Raw genomic sequence first — 6,020 nt, 5'->3', positions numbered from 1 at the left:
GTGACTTAACAGTCGATGGTCATAAAACCAATGGTGACGATGAAGCTTTCAAAAATCCTCTTCCCAATTATGATAAGGGAGGAGCATCAACGTCAAATAACACCAAAGGATCTCGTATTAATCACATATACGAATACACCGTTAATCACATATCAACATGTGACAATCAAGTGAATGTCATAAAATCAAAGATAAACAATACCATGTGTCGATAAATGTGACAACAAGAGCTCAGAAATATGTCTTCAAAGGGAGTACATCAACATCAACAAATCTCCCCAACACTCAATATAACTTGGTTGACCAACTACGAAGAACACCCACTCAGATATCTATACTTGAGTTGCTCAAACTTTCACCAAACACACAAGGATATTTGGAGCAGGCTCTTATCGAAACAACCGTTCCAAATGATCTAGATATTGATCGATTCCAAGCCATGGTGACCCATATGATGGTGCCACACAACATATCTTTTTCTGAACATGATGATGTCTATTTGAATCATCCACATAATACCCCACTACATATAGAGGTCTTAGTTTATAAACATCGGGCAAAAAGAGTATTAATAGATGGAGGAGTTGCGCTCAATATATGTACTCTAAAGCTTATCCATGCATTGGGATTCTCTAAGCAGTCTATTGATCCCAAAAAGAAAATCACTATCAAAGCTTATGTTGATGAAGAGAGGTCATCCAAAGGAACTGTAATACTACCCATTCAGGTAGGTCCTGTATAAAGAGCCACCATGTGCCAAGTCTTGGACATAGACTTGACATACAATATACTATTGGGTCATCCATGGATCCATGAAATGCAAGCAGTGCCTTCCATGTACCATCAATGTATCAAAATCCCCTACAACGGACAAAAAAATTTCAATATCTACATATAATAACCCTTTTCAATATTTCAATGCTATGGGGACAACTCAAAATGTCTTGGTTCCACACAATAGGGAGGCCCAAGCTTCCTCAGCATCCAACCATCAAGAAGAACTCAAGTCCCTATCCATGAACTTCAAGCAAAAAATGAAAATAAAGGACCAAGGCATGGGGGAGTACTCTTTTGAACCCTTGTGTCTATCTAAATTGCCAACTTCACCAAGGTCTTATGGACAACCTTCCACATCAAGGCATCAAAAAATTGAACCCATCACCAATTTTGATGGCAAATTTATCCAAATGGGCACATTGGCTAAAGAATCAGAAGATAAAGATATCCTTAGCTGGATATACAAGGATGAAGAAGAAATCAGAGTTGCTACCATAGAAGTAGTTGTACCAACAAAATAGTATGGAAATGGGTTTTGGATCATGCAACGAATGGGATACAAAGGAAAAAGACCTATTGGAAAGCGTCAAGAAGGTATCATAGAACCAATACAACTTCATTCACAATTTGCAAAAGACAAAATAGGACTTGGGTATGGGCAACATATTCCGCTTGTGCAAAAGCAAAATCACCATTAAAAACCTCAATGGAAGGAAAAGAAAAAGAATAATGAAGACTTGTGGTAAGAAGCACTGAATCAAGTAGTAGAAAAGCATGAAGAAGATGAGAAATGACAAGAATAACTCGCTATTCAAAAAGAGGAAGCTTCTTATAAAAAAGTACATCATGTATAAGAACCTGATCAAACCAATGTTGAGCCGCAACCTAAAGAAATTGCTACTCACAGAAAAGAAACGGTGTACAAATAAATTCAAGGAGTGCAAGTAAGTATTGATCCTAAATTAGAACAAGCTACTAAACTTGTGTCAATTATCAGTGATCTTTTCTCAACATACAATATACCTGTCAAATTCAGCGAGATAACCTGGGAAAGTGATTCTGAAACCGATTCCAATGAATATGAGTGGGATAGTTATTCTGATGTTACTGAAGATATTGAGGTGGATACAATCCACACATACACACCCATTTCTCACGAGGGACATGGCTCAATATCTCAACCCTTTGAATTCGGACCACAACGTATCTATGAGGCTAGTGAGAACGAGCAACAACAATACAAACAAGGCAATATAGAAGAGAATACCATCGAAGACCTTGAGAATATCATAGACCTCACTGATATCCCAAACAACTATGACAACGTCTCCATCATGACACTTACAGCAATTGATCTTAACCCTCCAAATGACTCCCTACTGCTCACATATCCCGATCTCATAGACTGGGAAGAACCTGAACATCACAATATACCAATATTCCCGAACAATGAATCAATTGTCCAATACTTCTACTCAATCAACCCATAAATATGCTCCACTAGTGAACAACATAATGATGTCTGCAATCAGGGGAGTGCCAAGTCTCTTAGTTGCAAAAATGAAATAAACAACTAATCTAATGGTGAAAACCAGTTAATGGCAGTATTAGATCGCAAAAAAGTAAAAATAAAGGATGTATATGAAGGTGAAAACCTTTTTGAGGCACCTAAAGATGGGAGACTTGACACTCTTCTTGAACATTACCAGGAAAGGTCACCAATCATGATTGAGCCAACTCAATCAATAAATATCGGTACTGAAGCAGCAGTCAAAACCATACATCTAGCAGAATCACTCACAGAAAAAGAACAACCCGATTTTATCAAAATTTTCAAGGAGAAACATATCAATTTTGCTTGGTCTTATGCTGACATGCTTGGGGTAGATCCGAATCTAATCATGCATCACTTATCCATTTCTCCTGGAGCTAAACTTGTCAAGAAACAATTAAGGAAGATGAATCCACATGTGGCATTATTACTCAAAGCAGAGCTGAAAAAGTTATTAGATGTCAGATTCGTCCGACCTATAGATTATGTCGAATGGATCTCAAATATTGTACCAATTTCTAAACCAGATAAAAGCATAAGGATTTTCACAGACTTTAGGGACCTAAATAAGACGTGTCCAAAGGATGACTTTCCTTTACCAAGCATCGACACTATTATTGATCTAATAGCAGGGCACACAATGCTATCTCTCATGGATGGCTTCTCTGGCTATAACCAAATCAAGATAGCCCTAGAAGATCAAGATAAATCTACATTCACTTGTCCATGAGGAACATACTGTTGGAACGTCATGCCTTTTGGCTTGAAAAATGTTTGTGCAACTTATCAAAGAGTCGTGACAACAATCTTCCATGCCATGATGCATACTTTCATGGAGGATTATGTGGATGGTTTGCTAGCTAAATCATTCACCAGAGCAGAACACCTGGGCATCCTAGATAAAATCTTTCAACAATTGGAGCAATTCAATGTCAGATTAAACCCTAACAAGTGTGTCTTTGGGGTCACATTCGACAAACTATTGGCCTACATTGTATCAGAAAAGGGCACCGAATTAGATCCAGCAAAGGTTCAGGCTATCATGGAAATGCCACCTCCTAAAAGCATCGGCCGACTATGATCACTATAGCGAAGGTTACAATCCATCAGATGATCCATTGCTCAATTAGAAAATAAATGTCTTCCATTCAATCATCTGCTTCATAAAAATATACCTTTCAGATGGAAAGACAAATGTGCACAATCATTCCACCAACTCAAATAATATCCGATGAATCCACTAGTTTTGGTACCACCAATAGCAGGCAAGCCACTCATCCTCTATATATCAACAACAAAAGTATCATTGGGGGAAATGATAGCACAAGAAGATCCAGCAGGCAAAGAAAGGGATATCTATTATATCAGTAGGACTTTAAACGGATATAAACTCAATTATACATTCATCCAAAAGGCTTTCTTAGCAGTGGTGTTTGCTTCTCAAAAGTTCTACCACTATATGCTAGCCCATACAATCAAGCTAGTAGCAAAGATCGATCCTTTGAAATATATACTCAGCAAAGCTGCTCTCATGGGAAGATTAGCTAAGTGGGTCATTATCCTAAGTGAGTTTGACATTCAAAACACAGAACGACGAGCTATCAAAGGACAAGCAATTGTAGATCAACTGGCAGAAGCACCACTACTACACCAACACCCACTACAGGTGGAATTTCCAGATATGGATATGCTCACTATCACACCCAAGAAATGGACCCTATACTTTTATGGATCTTATACACAACATGGATTGGGTATCAACATCTTGTTCGTCACTCCTAAGGGGCACACAATTCCAAGATCTTACCGACTAATATTTCCATGCACCAACAACATTGTTTAATATGAAGCCCTGGTAACCGGAATCAAGGTGGATGTAGAATGGAGAATCACAAAATTAAGAGTCTATGGGGATTCTCAATTAGTTATCAACCAAATCAATGATTACTATCAGACGAAAGATGATAAGCTAATGTCATACAAGAGAATGGTGGATGACTTCAAAAAGTACTTTGTGCACATCACCTTTGAGCAAATTCCAAGATTGGACAATAGATTTGCCGATGCAATGGCCACTATCGCCTACCTTCTACAAATTCTAGATAGACATAATCGTTACGAATTCCTGGTGGAGAAATTGTTTTTCCCAGCCTATGACAATTCCACATCCCAAGTCATTTGTGCCCTGACCGGTTCTGATTCCCTTCTATACGAGAAGGTATATGACTATCTCAAAAACAATACTCTCCCACCCGATCTATCTCGCAACAAAAAATGAAGCTTCATCTGACAAGTCATCCGCTATACCTTAACTATTGACACACTTTATCACCAAGGTCTAGATGGTACTCTTCTTCGATGACTCGATCATAATGAATGTGACTCCGTCTTATATGAGCTTCATGGAGGTATTTGTGGTATGCATTCAAGTGGTCCTACTCTCGCCAAGAAACTTTTGAGAATGGGATATTACTGGCCGACAATGGAAAGAGAGTCCTATCAATTTGCTAGGAAGTGTCCTAAATGCCAAATTCACGGTAACCTCATACATGCACCGGCACAGGAGCTACAACCATTCACCACATCTTGACCTTTCTGCCAATGGGGACTTGATCTGGTAGGAAAGATTCATCTCTCCTCTTCAAATGGGCATAAGTTCATTATCACCACCACAGAGTACTTCACCAAGTGGATCGAAGTAGTCCCAATGACCAGCGTGACTGGAAAATAGATCTCATCATTCATCCTCAACTATCTCATTTGCAGATATGGCATTTCTAGTTCCATCATCACGGATAATGGACGTCTTTCAAGAATCAAGATGTGTGAGAGCTATGTGAATGATTCAAAATCCAACATCGCTTTTCCACACCATACTACCCACGAGGGAATGGCCAAGCAAAAGCATCAAACAAAACAATCCTAAAAATCCTCAAGAAAACAGTAAATGATGATGGCAAGGATTGGCATGTACAACTCAATCCGACACTTTGGGCCTACAGAACAAGTATCTGCACACCTACAGGGGCTACACCATATGCATTGGTGTATGGTTTAGAAGAAATTCTACATCTTGAGGTAGAAATCCCATCTCTTCAAGTATCTTTAAAGGGCCTCATACCCTATGAGGAATATCTAGTGAACAACTTGCAGGAACTAGAGCTTCTTGATGAAAAATGAGAACGTGCCTATGACCATCTCAAGGTATATCAACAACGAATGTGCAAAAGCTATAATCACAAAGTCATCCCAAGGGATTTTAAAGTCGGTGATCTCATCCTAAAAGAAAATCTCAGAAATCAGCCATATCAAGAAAAGAAGGGAAAATTTGAACTTGACTGGTTGAGACCCTTTGTCATCATATCAGCCTATGGATCAGGAGCATATCAGTTGTCAAATTCAGAAGGAGACGTGCTTGACAAACCAACAAACAACATCCATCTGAATAAATTCTACACTTGAGCCGTCCAAGGCATGGAAAAAGCAAAAAAAAGCAAAAAAAAAAATCAGAAAAATGCAAAAAGAAAAGAAAAAAAGAAGCAAAAAACAATAAAAAAGAAAAACAAATCAAAAAGTGCAATAAAAACAAAGGTGAAAACCTGGCAACAAGTGCTATTTGTGAGAGAAAAACTCCTTTATCTATTGGTACTCACATCATATCTTTGATCCATCTAATCTAAGCCCATAGCCA

Source organism: Cryptomeria japonica, chromosome 7, assembly GCF_030272615.1.
Source record: "Cryptomeria japonica chromosome 7, Sugi_1.0, whole genome shotgun sequence".
Taxonomy (NCBI): domain Eukaryota; kingdom Viridiplantae; phylum Streptophyta; class Pinopsida; order Cupressales; family Cupressaceae; genus Cryptomeria; species Cryptomeria japonica.
Note: the sequence above shows the minus strand (reverse complement) of the source record.